This window comes from Helianthus annuus, chromosome 9, assembly GCF_002127325.2.
Source record: "Helianthus annuus cultivar XRQ/B chromosome 9, HanXRQr2.0-SUNRISE, whole genome shotgun sequence".
Classification (NCBI taxonomy): Eukaryota; Viridiplantae; Streptophyta; class Magnoliopsida; order Asterales; family Asteraceae; genus Helianthus; species Helianthus annuus.
The window spans coordinates 11,355,605-11,373,146 of NC_035441.2; the positions used below are offsets into that span (position 1 = coordinate 11,355,605).

At 38.1% G+C, this 17,542-nt stretch overlaps 1 non-coding gene across 1 annotated transcript; it reads right to left on the reverse strand.

Annotated features, from left to right (window-relative positions):
- Positions 1-4,209: 4,209 nt before the first annotated feature.
- On the reverse strand, positions 4,210-4,316 carry LOC118482331. Its single transcript, XR_004868374.1, has one exon. It is a non-coding gene; the product is annotated as a small nucleolar RNA R71 (small nucleolar RNA).
- Positions 4,317-17,542: the final 13,226 nt, after the last annotated feature.

The window sequence follows — 17,542 nt, forward strand, 5'->3', positions numbered from 1 at the left end:
AAATCCAAATAAGAAAAGTACAAAAACAGTAGAAAAACAAAAATGAGTTTCCTGGCAAGAAAAAGAGAAAATGATAGTAAATTAGTGGTCTGTCGAAACCTCTTTGAACTAAAAATGAAAAACGATAAGTAGCTCTATATAAGATGTATCGGTAGGCACACAATCATTTTAAAGTATGCAGGGTGATATAAACTTAATCAACTGAAGACCATGTGGGAACCGCTCATTGGCATATGGTCTTGGTACCGAAATTTCGTTTGATAGATTTGCCGAGGTACTGGGATGCGTGGTCTTTATGCTGTTTATCATCTGAGTATCATGGTTGTTTCTTTTATCGAAAACAATAGGGACGCAAGTCTAGAACTTCTATGATACCAAACATACGTGTACATATCATTCATACATGTATATAATACATGAAGCATACGACCATCAATAAGTGATAAAAATATCACATTCACCCTCGAATAAGTGTTCTAAATCACATCTATCATTAGAGTCAAGTTCGTCTTTTTGTCGGTACGATGGTACTAACCTGTTCATGGACTTTCTCTCGTGCCCTGCATGCATCAAATATCGAGTTCCTCATTAATAAGTGATCTTCTCACATAGGGCTTGTATTCATCCTCGAATAAGTGAGTATCTCACATCATATACATTGAAAACAGATGATAAATGGTACACTCACTAGTAAGATGAACTCTCGTGCATACCTTGATACGGGAATGTTTCGTGTGTGGATGAACACCGGTCAGTAAGTATAAATCATACCTTAATCGTATCCCCTAACCGCGAGTACATCTGATAAGTTGAGCTTATGTGGACAACAATATCGATAATCGTTATAGGATGCTTATCTAAATGTTAACTAATTGAACAACAAGAGCATTTTGGCATAACCGTACACTGATATGATTCTCTTACTGTCGAAACTCACAAAAAGAATCTCTGTAAATATTTATTTACTGCCTTCCGTCTTTACATTTGAAATATTCAAAATACCAAAAAGATTGTAGGTGTGTTTTAATATAAACTTTATACAAACCAAAAAGATTTTATTTCTATTTAATTTTGATTGCCCGATGTTGGATCTCAAGTCTTTTCCACCTAAAACCTGATCGAATCCTAAAACAATTGCATCTTCATAAATGGTCAAAGTTAACAAGTTTTGAAAGTTAAAATCTAAAATTGATCAAATTTTTAAACTTTCAAACTGTTGTCGGATGGTAGTTGATTGATAGTTGGTCACATGTGTGTCGTTTGTTTATATTGACTATATTCTAAGCAGTTTTTCTTACTACACGTTTAGCTTTGTCGCGTATGCAGATGTGTTAGATGACAAGCTTCGAAAAGAAGACACGACATGGATGCAGTCAGAGCATCAAGATGATCGAGTTGCAGCTGACCACTCATCAACACCACAAGGATCTAAAGATTTGAAGATCAACGTCTCACGAGCAACATTCAAGGGGGAGGTTGCTCATACACCTCCTAACAGTGACAAGTGAAAACATCTGAAGATCCGACAATGTGAAAACGAACCATCACAAGCAGCATCCAAGGGGGAGTTTGTTGATGTATATTATGTGGACGCGAGTCGTTTCAGTTCGACTACGTTACAAAGTGAAGACCGAGGTCAAGATATCCTCCTATCTTTACCCGGTACGATGTTTATTATGTATTTGATGTAAAACAGTTGCGCATGTGCAAACTGTTAGCTGTTTGTTATTGTTACTTGTTGAAACTACTTGATCATCATGTTCATCATACTTTTTACATCAAATGGGTATATGCTTCAAATCATTCAAATAACGAAATTCAAACAAAATTCTTATTCTATTGTGTAATCCTATCTCACAATTACACTAATTTCCACTTGGATTCATGATTTTATGAAATTTGACTTTGATTCTCCTTCTAATCTAGATGATTTATGAAAACAAGGGTTTTCCTTGTTCTTCCTTTCTTCTGGTCGAACTCCAGAACACACACATTGTGTGTTTTTATGTTTTATTTGTTATAAAATAAACTTAACATTCAAATATACAACTTTAGCCCTTTAAGTTCTAGTTGTTATTTATTAATGCACAAAATCTTTCATTCTTTCTATATTAGCATTACATTTCTTTAACTTAGTTAGTCAACTAAGGTCATGGCATTACATACTTAGAACATTTAGGTAATTTTTTTAATTAAATTACGCATTTTTTGGGTGTTACAAGTCTACCCCCTTAAAAGAGGTTTCGTCCTTGAAACCTAGATACGTACCAAATAATGCCGAGTAGTGCTCCCGCATTTCATCTTCTAGTTCCCATATAAGATCCGATCCCTTTCGATGTTGCCATTGCACTAAGACTTGCTTTATAGCCTAGTTACGAAGGTGAGTTACCTTAGTGTAACGCTCCGCATTTTCGCACTCTCTTATATTTAGCAAGTCATGATGTACTTTCCATATTTAGACACATGTACTCCCTTCGTAATCCACTTTCGTTTCAATGGTAATTCGAGACTATTGATCATATTGAAAACGAAGCTATTCTGTGTATTCATATTACTCTTACATGCAACTGTTAATCAAATTCTCGTTTGAACGAAATATTATTCAAGGAGTCTTGATTCTTTATTTATCGACACGACACTTGATACTCATAAGCTAATTAAAACTCTTAAAATAATGAGATTCAGAAGCTTCGTGAAATGAATAATCGTTTAAAGATTTTTATTCTAATTTAAATTCGTTCATAAATATGGTTATTTATCTTTCCTATTTTATTTAATTAATTTAATTAATTAATTTTGCTATTTAAAAAGTTTATTTTTATTAATAATCTAGTTACTCTCATTAGATTTTAAAGCTAGCAAACTAACCTAGTTAGTTTGAGTTATGAAGTTGGTTTCCTCTTAATATAACATAACTAAGTTACTAAATTAAAGTCAAGGGGCTATTATGAACATTGTTAAAAGTTTAAAATTGTAAAAACAAGAAAAGAAGATAATAATAAAAAAACTGCTGACAATGGGGATCGAACCCGGGTCAAAAGCTTCCCCCAAACACGCGCTGAACAACTGAGCTATGCCTTCACATCGAAATGAACCCAGCACTTAAAAGCTTGATGCACTCGTTAAATGGCCTGATCAGTGACCAGACCCCTTTTCAGCACGCGTTTTAGCGCGAATTTTAGGTTTTTTTGAGTTTTAAATCTTTTTTTTTTAACATTAAATACTCAAGCACAACCTAACCTAATCATTCCCTATAAAAACCCATCATTCTCCAAAAATTTGACACTTTGCTAATCACTCAAAACACTCTCAACATCCCTATAATTGGCTGCTAATTTGAAGATTCGAGCAGATTCATACCTTCTTACAATAGTGAGCATAACTCACTCATTTCTTATCCGATTCACTCGATTCTTTTCCCTACTTCTTTGGATTGACCTTAGCTATGTTTCCATTGGTTTTCCATGTTAAACCAAGACCTGGAATGTCACCAAAAAGGGTCCAAAGTTGACTGGCAGTTTTTATTTTCCAAGTTACAGAGAGCTGAGCACGGGGCCGTGTCGGTGCAACACGGGGTCGTGTCAAACTTTCCAATAACAGGGATCCGGAAAACAATCGCTGTATCTCCGACCACGGGCCGTGTTCACTGAGCACGGGGCCGTGGTGAACTTCCTGACAAACATTCTTTTCTGTTTTTATTGCAGGACTTGGAACCAGACACCACATCTGAACCTTCTACGTAGTGTATGAGCTCCACTTGGAACCCGAACGCTTTCTCAGAAAAAAACTTAAAGCTAAAAACCAAGAGAAGGTTTCGGGGGACCCACTTCCAAATGCGGACCAACGTACCCTCATGGATTACCTACGACCCACCATGGGTAATCTCGGCGCCGCTATCAATGCATCGAATGTTGAAGCTAACAAATTCGAACTTCGGCCACATTTGATACAAATGTTTCAAAACTCCGCAACCTTCCATGGGCTTGCGGACGAGGATCCCCATCTACATATTACTAATTCTTAGAAATATGTGATAACTTTCGGATCAATGGAGCATCAAATGAAGCCATTCGCCTTCGAATGTTTCCATTTTCGCTAAAAGACCGAGAAAAAGCTTGGCTCAACGCCCTCCCAGTTGGTTCGGTAAACACCTGGGATGAACTAGCCCAAAAATTTCTATATAAGTATTTCCCTCCTGCTAAAATGGCTAAATTAATGACTGAAATTAATACATATTCACAAGAGGATGGGGAATCCTTATATGAAACTTGGGAAAGGTTCAAGGAGCTATTGCGAAAGTGTCCTCATCACGGTCTTGCGGTATGGCAACAAGTATCCACTTTCTACAATGGGTTGTTGCCACACACAAGACAAACACTTGACTCTAGCTCCGGGGGACTTTTAGGTAATCGCTGCCCACATGATATATACAATCAAATTGAGGAAATTGTTCAAACCAATTTTCAGTGGCCCACTTCCCGGGGCAATGAATTTATTGCCCTGGGCGCCCATAAGGTTGATGAAAGCACTTCTTTACAAGCCTAAATCGAGGCCCTTTCTTCAAAAATCAAAAAGTTAGAAATGACAAAAACGGTCTCGGTTATGGCTTGTGAAGGGTGTGGTAGGCCACATGAAAATTGGAGTTGTATGAAAGAAACATATGATCAACCAGAGTCGGTAAACTACGTTGATAATAGACCTAGGCCGTCAGGTCCTCCAACGGGTACCTACAACTAAGGACGGCGTAACCACCCTAACCTTGGTTGGAGAGAACCCGACAATAGTAGTAACCAACAAAGCCTAAACCAACGAACAAACTTTCAACAACCAAGAAATGAGTCACAAAATTTCCCTCAACAACAAGGTGGACGAGAAAGGCTTGAAGATACTGTATCTCGCCTCATCTCCGACACTGAAAAGAAAAACTCGGATCGATTTCAACAATTGGAATCGAATTTTAGAAATCAACAAGCTAATATACAAAACATTGAAAAACAAATAAATCAATTAGCTCAAAATTTCTCCGAGAGACCACAAGACGCATTACCAAGTAATACCGAAACAAACCCAAAAGCACAAGTCCATCTCATAATGTTAAGAAACCGTATCGTGGGTTCCGAAGAAGCTCCACCGCTGCCAACTGAGGGAAGCACAACACCGCACCAACAAGAGAAGACTTCTCCTCTAATTCAAGAGCCTACCAAGGCTCCTCCGGTTCCATACCCCGGTAGGTTAATTCGTCAAAAGACCAAGGTGCAATTCGCAAAATTCGAAAATCTACTAAAACAATTGCATGTTAATATTCCTTTTATCGAAGTCCTAACTCAAATGCCTAAATACTCAAAATTCATGAGGGATTTCCTCACTCATAAAAGGAAAATTGAATCATTGCAATTAGTTTACTTAGGCGAAGAATGCTCCGCCCTTGTACTCAATAAACTCCCACAAAAAAAGATTGATCCTGGGAGCTTCACAATTCCTGGCTCGATCGAGGAATCCCCCGTTCGTAATGCACTAGCCGACCTTGGGGCTAGCATTAACCTCATGCCTGCATCAATGTTCAAACGACTCGGCCTAGGAAAAACAAGCCCTACGAAGATGAGTATACAACTTGCTGACAGATCCGTCAAATACCCACAAGGTGTCACTGAAAATCTATTGGTTAAAGTCGACAATTTTGTCTACCCGGCCGACTTTGTCATACTAGATATGGAAGAGGACACCAAAGTTCCCCGCATACTAGGGAGGCCATTTCTAGCCACCGCATAAGCAATGGTAGACATGAATGACGGAACACTTACTTTGAAGTTTGGGGATAAGGAAGTGAAGTTTGGAGGTGGGAAGAGAGTAGAGGACGATGATCCGGTCAATTACAAGAAGGTCATTGATTCGAGTTTGGATGATGCTCTCCGACGGTGCAGCATCGGATGCAAAACATCCCGCTCAGAAAATATATGACCTCACCTTGGGTCTAGCAAGGACCCTTATAAACGTGGCGCACCACGGAGGCATTCCGCGGAACTATCCTTAGTTTAACTTAGATTAATTTTTAGTTTAGTTTTAATTTGCAGGAATAAAACACACTCGGGATGGTCTAGAATAACAAGGGAAACGAGAAACATCACCCCATGCCCGAAAACAGGGCCATCCGACAAAAATTTCTTCATTACAACATGTTCAGCACGGGTCGTGTCCGCCCAACACGGCCCCGTGCTGCACAATCTGCAAAAATCGCCCACTTCAGGTAACTGGACACGGGCCGTGTTCACTGAACACGCCCTCGTGTCCAGGCTTCTATTTCTCTTTACTAAATTTTGTCACTGGCGCCTGAACACGGGGAAGTGACCGGTCACCACGGGGCCGTGTCCAGAGTGCCAGTAACATAAAATTTTGCTTTTAACACCCTTTTACACATTCAATCAACCTAAAACTTATTTTTGGGACACATTGAGGACAATGTGTAATTTAAGTGTGGGGGGGGGGGATGCTAAAACTTTGAATCTTGCAAGTCCTAATTAACAAGCCTTACACAAAACTCTATTGGAACCGCTAATCACTCCAAATTTTTTCAAAAAATTTTTATTTTTTCAAAAAGTTTTCATTTTTTCAAAAAAATTTCATTTTTTTTACATGTCTAAGTTTAAGTTGGGAATTTCAAGTTCTAACAAGGTTATATTTTAAAAACTTTACAACCGATAACGTCGTGATAAAAAGAACCAACATAAGAAAATTATGAAACGGTATGACAAGCTTAGTTAAAATTTGATTATTTATACTTGATCACATAAAAACTCATTCCCACAAAAGTGAGTTTTGAGCCTTTATCGAGCATACAAATACATATCTTTACACTAAATGCTCATTTTTCGTTTCTTGTGTGAATAGCCGCTTGGTTCGTACGACTCTAGAACTTTCCACGACAATGCATTCCCGGTCCTTACTAACTTAAACCCGAGTAAGTAAATGATGGAGGCATTAGGACTAAGCTTTTTCTTTCTACACCATTTTTTACTACCTACCCAAAATCCCCCTAGTTAACCCCTTTGAGCCTAAACCTTTTCATTTCTTAACCCAAAACAATCACCCTTTTTACCCACCTAAACCCTTTTTATTTTAACCCTTTTCTTTTAGTAACAAAGCTCGGTTTTTCTTATGACTTTTAAAAAAAATTAAATAAAAAAAATTATTAAAATATTGAAAAATAAAAAGTTTTGAAAAAAAAAACCGATGCTTTTTACGCTTTTCGCCCTTTTACTAACCCAACCACCCACCTTTAGCCCAAGCCTAACCCTTCACCCAAAAGGTCCTCTTGATATTTACAAAGGTACATAGTTAAAAAGGAGGAGGATTGATTGCTTGGCAAGCCTATGGTAGGAGTAAGTTCCATGCCGCTCTTGAGTGATTCACTAAAAATACACCTTCGGCCGAGTGTTAAGTGATCCTCCGTGAGCTATGTGAACTTGTATATAAATGGAATTTTAAAAAGGCATGTTATGCCCTAATAAGTAATTTATCTTATGAAACGTTTTTAATAAATCATGACGAATAGGATTGTAAATAAATAAAAATAAAACTTAAATAAAGAATCTTGGAAATCCCGACACTCTATGACAAGTCCAAAAAACCTTCTCTTCTACCCATTCCATTTGGGAGTGAAAAAGCCACATTATAAAGAGTTTTACTTGAGGGCAAGCAAAGATTCAAGTGTGGGGGTATTTGATGTGCACAAAATGCAACATATAAATTACATCAATTGTGGCATAAAACTAACCCTTTTTTAGTACTAATGTTGGAAAAAGTGTGCTTTTGTATTCCTTTTGTATTTTCAGGATTAAACGAGCTCAAATTAACAAAAGAAGCAAAAATACAGCTAAATGTAACATAAATACAAGAAAAGGAACAAACGTGGCATGCCCGACCTCCGACAGCATCTTCCCAAAGCAAAACAAGAAGACAGAAGATTGAACACGCCCCGTGCTCAGTGAGCACGGGGGCGTGCCCAAGTGTCAGCAGAAAAGACAAAGTGATAGAAGCTTCTACTGCCCACCACGGGGCCGTGCTCAGCGGACACGGGGGCGTGGTCAACTGTTGCAGACACATTTAATGAAATTGCGAATTGCAATTAATGAAGAGAGAGACTCGGATGGACACGGGGCCATGCCCAGGCTTCTACTCAGCCTATAAATAGGAGTGCTTGGAGCTATTGCAACTGATCCCTTGGCACACCACCTCTCTCACACTTCACCCACCACCCACCACCATCACAACACCATCATCCACCACCATCATCCATTGTCCATCATAGAGTGTGTGAGTCATCTCGGGATCCAAGATTGATCGTAAGAGTTCTTGACAATCAAAGGCCATGTTTGCCTAAGTCTCTTACATCACTTGGTGAAGATAAGTGTTTAGTGTAATACTTTTTATTTTTAATCTTTTGCACTTTTTAATTGGTTTTGTATTAATGACTTTAATTACTAGTTTCTTATGTTGAATGTGGTTCTTCCTTATCGTTTGTCCGTGGTGTCTTAGCATTATTTTACTGTCTATATAAAATAAAAGGTTTTCACCATTCATATCTCCACGGTCTGTATGGAGTTATGTTGGCTACCTGGTTGGGGGTTAACGGAACGGTTTGGTAAGAGTCTTGCCATTGTTCAGTGTATAGATCCTGCAAAGGACCTGGGTAAAATTTAGTAGGACCTCCTTCAATACCCAACGGTATTGGATGGCGGGGGTCCAAACTCTTTGATCCCCTTAAAAGTTAAAATACTATTAAAACTTTAACCCGGCTACTTAGGACTGTATCCCTGCTGACTCAGACTACTTAGCCGAGGGTAATGTCGCCTTCAAAAGAGGGGCCTACCACATTATGCATTAATAACTTAATTAATTATCTTTCAATAATCTGACCCTTTAGGATTGTATCCTTGCTGACTCAAACTACTGGGTTGAGGGTAACGTCACCTTCAAAAGAGGGGCCTACTACAATAACTAAGATAATCTCTTAAACAAGTGCAAAAGTGCGAAAATAATCAAAGGTTACACTACACACGAGTCGGATCCAAGTGATTCATCTTGTCTATCTGTTTTTACTTTTATTTTCTTTTTCAACATTTTAGTTAGTTTCGTTTTTCTAGTTTAAAAATCTTTTTCTAACATTTTGATTTGATTAGACGTTGAGGATAAATCGGTACTAAAAGCTCTTGTGTCCTTGGACGACCTCGGTATCTTACCAACACTATACTAAGTCCACGATGGGTGTACTTGCCCATATGTGTGTTTAGTGTTAGTGAATATCGTGTAAAAAGGGCTTAAAATATATACCTAAAACATAATACACCTAACGCACATCAGATACGCTCGGGCGTATAAAACCCTTATCGAGTAATTCTTGTATTTGAACCATTAACTCTCGCATTTCGGTCGGGTCTAACCTATAAGGAGCTTTGGCTACGAGTTTGGCATCGGGGTATAATTCAATCTTGAAGTCTACCTCGCGCTCCGGTGGAGGTCCCGGTAAATCTTTCGGAAATACATCAAGAAAATCGTTCACAACTTCGACATCTTCTAACCTTGGAGTGCCTTGGTTGGTATCTATCATGTAAGATAGGAATGCCTTTCTTCTATTTTGTCCATACTTGAATGCTTGAATTATAGATCAAAGCTTCGAATCAACATTTCTTTCACCTTATATACATACTTGTTTCCCCTCGGGTGCTAATACATGAATAACCTTTCTCTCGCATCAAATTTCGGCATGATGTTTGGCTAGCCAATCCATGCCAATCACAACCTTGAATTCTCCCAATACCATAGGAATAAGATCAATGGTAAACCTCTCCTCTTCTATGATGATTTTGCAATTTCTACATACTTCATGCAACAAATAACTCTTACTATCCGCTATCTCTACTTCTAAGGGTACAAGCATCCTTTCGATTTTAAAAGAGGGGTGAGATGCTAATTCACTTGATACAAACGATCTACTAGCCCATGTATCAAATAATACATACGCAGGTATCGAGTTCAATAAGAATATACCTGATACAACATTCGGGTGGTCCTTCGCTTCTTCAGTTGAAATCTGAAACACCCTTCCCTTAGCCTTTGGGGCTTCCTCCTTTATTCCTTCCTTGTCGGTCTTCTGTTGAAGCTTGTAGCATTCGGCCTTAACAAGACCCGATTGAAAGTAGTTATAACATGTTCTAGTGGGATTAGGACACTTACAGTGTGCTGTCCTTCTTGACCACAATTATAACATCATTTCTTAACTTTAGGCACTCCCCCATCTGTAACTTCCCACAAGTCTTGCATTTGGGAATGCTACCCTTCGTTTTATCTTTCTTGTCGTGATCTTGAAATTTCTGCTTCTTTGACGGGCTTGAGTTGGGGAAATTCTTAGATGTTCTCTTCTCACCCCTTTCAAGTTGTTGTTTCAGTTCGATTTCCCTATCCCGGGCCCAACTGATGAGCTCCTTCAAGGTTTCACATTTAGAGGGAGTTATGAACTCTCGATACTCGGCCTTCAACATGTCATGATAATGAATTATCTTCATTCTTTCTGTTCCCACTATTTCTCGACAAAATTTCAGCTTGTCGAGAAAAGTATTGGTGATTTCATCAATTGATTCATCTTTTTGGCGAAGATGTAGAAAATCTTCTTGGATTCTGTCAATGGTGGATTACGGATAGTGATATTTTAAGAAAGGTTCCTTGAACTCTTGCGACGTCAAGGCTTGAATTTTATCTTCCCCCATCTCTTTACAATATACATCCCACCAATCTTTAGCTTGAATTTGGAATAATCCCGTCGCAAACATTACTTGATCTTCCTTCTCACAATGACTTCTTACAAACACCGCCTCCGTAGTTGCGATCCACCTTTGACATGCTATAGGATCAATCTCCCCCGTGTAGGGTAAAGGATTACAAGCCATGAATTACTTGTACGTGCATCTACGAGTTCCTTTCTTTTCTTGTATCTCGCCAATCATTCCTTTTAGCTCAGCCATCTTGCTTGCCATCATCGTTTCCACCATTTCCAGCACATGACTCTCTACTTCTTGGGCTAGCCGAGGGATATTTGCCTCAATTGCCTTCCCAACTTCTTCCGAAATCATGGTTTTCACTAGTTCTTGACGTGTCACTTCGTCATCATTCATGTCTCTATTATCCGCCATCTACACAGTCATACCTTTCTTTTATTAGCAATTTCATTTGTTAACTTTATCATGGTTATTTTTAACCATTGCCATCATAATTCATACTTATACATTCATTCTATAGTTCATTCGAATCGGTCACATATATTCCGTGTCATCAATAAGTTGAAGGACTTATTATTTTGTACTTTCTTGTCATTCTTTTAGAATCAGCATGTTCCCAACATACTTTTTCATAGTTTAACTAACTTACATACTCTCTATTGGTTATTTTCACCTTTTGGGGCCTCTTTAAGGGTTACGGGACGAGTTTCGGAAGGTACGGAACTTATCGTGGGATAAATAACTTAAACAACATTTTGGACAGTTCTGGGCGTCGGCAACACACATGGGGGCGTCGGCTATGCCTCCTACATATGCGCATCGGGTAAATTTCGCGTAGACAATCATTTTACACGTCAGAGGTAACAAGGGCGTCGGCTACGCACCTAGGGGCGTCGGCGACGCCTCCCCTGTGTTGCTGACGCTGTTTGGCCTTGTTTTCGCTTGTTTGACCCGTTTGCAAGCCCCGTTCCAACCCAAACTGACCCAAAACATTCCGAAATGACCTGTATCCACCCATAACCTTCCGTAACATCCCGTAACCATCCCATAACATCCCGTAACATCCCGTAACCATCCCGTAACATCTCGTAACATTTCATAACTATCCCGTAACATAATCATTTGTTATGAAAAAATTCTAAAACTTTAAATGCACTTACTTGCTTCGCACCTCGAAACGAACACACACTACATACGAGCTTTCAGTTTGAGTTCAAGCACTTGGTACATAAATCTCTCAAACCTAGGCTCTGATACCATCTTGTAACGCCCGATTTCAAATATGGTCAAAAATCAATACTTTAACGACAAAATCACGACCCAATTTAAACTTTTTACATACCATTAGAACAAACTTAATTGTCCATACAAAAACCATTCCGTTCTAAACATTTACAACCAACTAGGATTTACAAAAGACATAGCATATTTAAGGGTTATAGTTTAACAACTAAACATAAGCTATTTGTAACAAAAGTATTTTGACCCGTTAACATCTTTACAAAAATTGGGGAAGCGCATGGAGGGTATTTGAAGTGTGTTCAATCCGAGCGAAGCATGACCATCTAAACTTGAGTTTTACCTACATCACAACATCAAGAGTTAATAACATTTAAACTTAATCCTTTCCTAATAACATAAGATTTTAAATCACGATAATATGACAAATATGCCATTAGCGTAACCTTACATGTTCGTTGGTTAACCAGTACCAACATTGTTTTACTTGAATCCGTTCATGGTATAATCACCATACAATCATTCTTTACACTTTCATTCTAGTTTGTTCGACCCGTTCATGAGGGTCTAATACATATTCATTCTCTTGCATATCATTGTAATTTATTCGACCCATTCATAATGAGTCTTATACATGATCCTTCTTTTATCGATTACAATTGTCACAATAGATAATGATAAACGAGGCTATTATAAAACCCATAATCGTACAAGTAGCGTACCTCGTTCTTGATTCCCTTGTTGCTCCGCGCGACTTGAACTTTCTTCCTTTACACCTGTACATAACCATTTGTACTTAGAATTTATTTCTTGTGCTCATTTACATACATCCTTTGATAAGACATCATATAAATTAACGCCTACTTGATAAGCACATTTAAATCATGATCATTACATAAGGTTTACGACCAATATTGCTAAATTCTTAATTAAAGCCTTTCATTAAACACTTGGTGTGCATAACAACAACAAAGCATAAGGTACAGGTGATCAAAGCATAGTTCTACTTATGACATCATAGGTTATCAAATTCAATCATGTTCATACATTTCTTTCATCCTACCTCAACTTATCTAAATCTATCTATTACATACAAGATCATACATCAAAATTACACCTATTTGCAATTACTTGATCATCATGTTCATCATACTTTTTACATCAAAGGGGTATATGCTTCAAATCATTCAAATAACCAAATTCAAACAAAATTCTTATTCTATTGTGTAATCCTAACTCACAATTACACTAATTTCTACTTGGATTCATGATTGGGTCGAAACCCACTTTCTACAATGTTGGGAATCATGGTATCAAAATATTAGCGGAAGCGGTTTATATAATTTACCAAAAGCCGATTATATAAATTTGATTTATTAATCCGATTAATAAATATTCCCAATCAGAATCAAGGTTATACGCGTATAAACAATTAAACGGAATAAACAACCATAGAGGGTTTTAGTAATCAACCTTTGACGACTACACTGGAATTGTAACACGCGGGTTACAACGAATCCTCGCTAGTAGGAAGTTCATAACCGAGCACAAGATACCCAAGAGTAGAACCGGCCAAAGAAGGAGGCGGCAGCGATGCTTGGTCGACGGCAAAAGAGTGGCGGCCAAGCTTAGGAGGGTGGCTAGGGTTTTGTGTTTTATAAAAGTGTATCTAGGGTTTCCACCTTAAACATCCTTTTATAAAACCCAATCTTACATTAAGGCCCTTTAAGATTATACAATTATAATCCTCTTAATAATAATCTAATTAATATTAAGTCCCTCAGGTTTAAACTATTATTATTTCATAAATAATAATCTACCTACTAGTGAACATATACGATTCGTGTACCAACGTGTAACTCTTCGGATCGTACCGAGTTAGTTACGTTGACTTTAATTAAGGTCGGACATACATATATCCAACAATCTCCCACTTGGACGATTTTAATTAAATGAGTCAACGTGTGCAGAGTTGGACGCCTAGTTGCATCGCACTGCTCTTAACACGGCATGACACTTTACAGTCGTCAACTAGTTATTTTGCGTTCAAGTAACACTTTACTTAACCAAATACTATAGCCCTGATAATTCTATCAATAAGTCCCTTCTGTATAGAACATTCCTTGATCATAAGGCATGGATCATTCATTCTTATATAGTGATCAACCATTCTCTATTCTCGTCTTTAATTCAAAGTGGTCTAACAAACTACTTTTAGTCCGAGCGTGGCCATGCGTTTATTCCACTTTGAGTTAACGAGGGCGCCAGAATGTCTAAACTTCTAATTCCATATAAGTACAAAATTCTATCAGCATCATACAACTCCCACTTAACCTTGGATTCCTCCCAACGCTACCCGGATTACTACCCATGTTTCAGGATAGTGTTAGATAACATCAAAGATTGTCCTTGATCGATGTAGTTTAATATGTGCCTAAGGAAAAAGGACAAATTGAACATATCAATATAAAAAAATCTCATGACTTAGATCCATGGAGATCGTTTTGAAGCGAGTCACATCCAATATCATTCCCTAGTGATATCTGTGAATTTTGATTCTCAAACTCTTGAGTTATTCATCTCATGAATACAACCATCTCAATTCACAATAGTCTTACATTCAAATTCATTCCCATGTAATTTGATCGACTACGGATATTTGAGAATACGCTTATTCAAGGATATAAACATACAAATAACGAACACAGTTACAAAATAATTAAACTTGCATTTAACCAATAAATCAAATAACTATTTTAATGTAACTGTTGTAGTTCAAAATTAAAACACCAATACTAACTACAGATCATGCCCACTGTCTAGCAAATCTAACCCCTATTTTTTCAGCATGCTCCTCATGTTTAGCTTGAGGTAGAGGCTTAGTAATGGGGTCAGCCATATTTAGATCCGTATGAACTTTGCTTATTACGATGTCTCCACGCTCTATTATCTCTCTAATATAGTGGAATTTTCTTAGTATATGCCTTGTGGTTTGATGTGACCTTGGTTCCTTTGCAAGAGCAATGGCACCAGTATTGTCACACAACATCTCGATTGGTTTCTTTATGCTAGGCACAACGTCGAGATCAGTAATGAACTTCTTCATCCAGGCAGCCTCCTGAGCAGCATCCGATGCAGCATTGTATTCTTATTCACAGGTGGATTGAGCAACCACACTTTGCTTCGAGCTCTTCCAAGTAACAACCCCACCATTCAGAATGAAAACATATCCCGTCTGTGATCTTGAATCGTCATGATCAGTCTTGAAACTTGCATCAGTATAACACTTAACTAATAGCTCCTCATCTAGTCCTCCATATATTAAGAACATGTCCTTAGTCCTTCTTAAGTACTTCAGAATGTTCTTCACTGCGCCCCAGTGACTCTTTCCTGGATTCTGTTGATATCTACTCGTCATGCTAAGAGCATACGAGACATCAGGTCTAGTACATAACATGGCGTACATGATGGAACCGATAATAGAAGCATATGGAACTCTTTCCATTTTCTTCTTTTCCTCGTCGGCCTTAGCACACTGCTCACCATTAAGAATGGTTCCATGTGCCATGGGTAAGAGCCCCCTTTTTGAGTCTGCATTGAGAAGCGTCGTATGACCTTATCAATATATGTACTTTGACTTAAACCTAATAACCGCTTTGACCTATCTCTATAAATCTTTATTCCTAGAATATAAGCGGCTTCACCAAGATCTTTCATTGCGAAACATTTTCCTAACCAAGCCTTAACTTCTTTTAGCACAGGGATATTGTTTCCAATGATTAATATGCCATCTACATACAAAATTAGAAAAGTGATATAGCTCCCACTAGATTTCTTGTAAACACACGGTTCATCTTCGTTTTTAATGAAGCCAAACTCTTTAATTTTCTGATCAAAACGAAGATTCCAGCTGCGAGATGCTTGCTTCATCCATAGATGGATTTATTTAGCTTGCACACCTTATAAGGATTATTTGGATCGACAAAACCTTCAGGTTGAACCATATAGACATCTTCAAGTAAGTGTCCATTAAGGAACGCAGTCTTGACATCCATTTGCCATATCTCATAGTCATAATATGCAGCAATGGCAAGTAGAATTCTAATAGACTTAAGCATGGCTACTGGCGAGAAAGTTTCCTCATAATCAATTCCTTGAGTCTGAGTGAACCCTTTTGCTACAAGCCTTGCTTTGTAAGTTTGCACATTTCCATCCATGTCGGTCTTCTTCTTGAAGATCCATTTGTTTCCTACAGTCTGACCTTCGGTAGGAAGATCAACCAAATCCCAGACTTGGTTATCATACATGGATTGCATCTCTGCATTCATGGCTTCTTGCCATTTCTTGGATTCTGAATCCAACATTGCATCTTTATAAGTAGCAGGTTCAGCTTCATCAATCATGAAGATATCGTCATACCTTTCAGGGGCACGACGATCCCTAATACTTTTTCGAACACTTGGTGTTTCTGTTGTTTCTTGAGTCCTCTGAGGCTCAACTTCAACAACTGGATCAGTTACTTCTGGTTCTGTCTGAACAACTGGTTCAGTCACTTGTGATTCTCGAATTTCTTCAAGATCCACATGGTTTTCTCCAACCCCTCTTGCCAGAAGCTCTTCCTCCAAGAAAGTGCCTCTGCGTTTTGTGAAAATCTTATTTTCAATGGGGTGGTAGAAAAGGTAACCGATCCTTTTAGCGTATCCGACGAAAACCACTTTTTCGCCTCTAGGATCTAGTTTATCCGAAGATTCTAGAGTGACATAAGCGTTACATCCCCAGACCTTGAGATAAGATACTTTTGGTTTATTTCCATGCCATATCTCATAAGGCGTTTTGTCAACCTTCTTCGTTGGAGCTATATTCACAAGTTTTGCGGCAGTTTCCAGAGCAGAACTCCAAAAGGAGCGTGGGAGGGTTGCTCGACACATCATTGATCGAACCATATCTAATAGAGTTCGATTTCTCCGTTCAGACACACAATTATGTTGTGACGTTCCAGGTGGAGTGAGCTGTGAAACTATTCCACAATCCTTTAGATGGTCGATGAACTCCTGACTAAGATATTCACCGCCTCGACCTGATCGAAGCATCTTAATAGTTCTATTTAGCTGATTCTCTACTTCGTTTTGGTACTCCTTGAACTTTTCAAATGTCTCATGTTTATAGTTCATAAGATAAACATAACCATATCTACTGAAATCATCAGTGAATGTAACAAAGTATCTTTCTCCATGTCTTGACTTAGTTTTGAATGGACCACATACATCTGTATGTACAAGTCCCAACAGATCATTAGCTCTTTCTCCAACATTTGAAAAAGGTGCTTTTGTTAACTTTCCACTTAAGTATGATCGCATTTACCAAACGTTTCTGAACCCTTAGAATCTAAGATTCCTGCGGTTTTAAGTTGTTTAACACGGTTCTCGCTTATGTGACCAAGTCTATAACTTATTACGTTTATGGGAGATGTTTATGGGAGATGTTGTATAATATGTTATTGTTTTGGATTTCTATCTCATAGATTCCATTGTTTG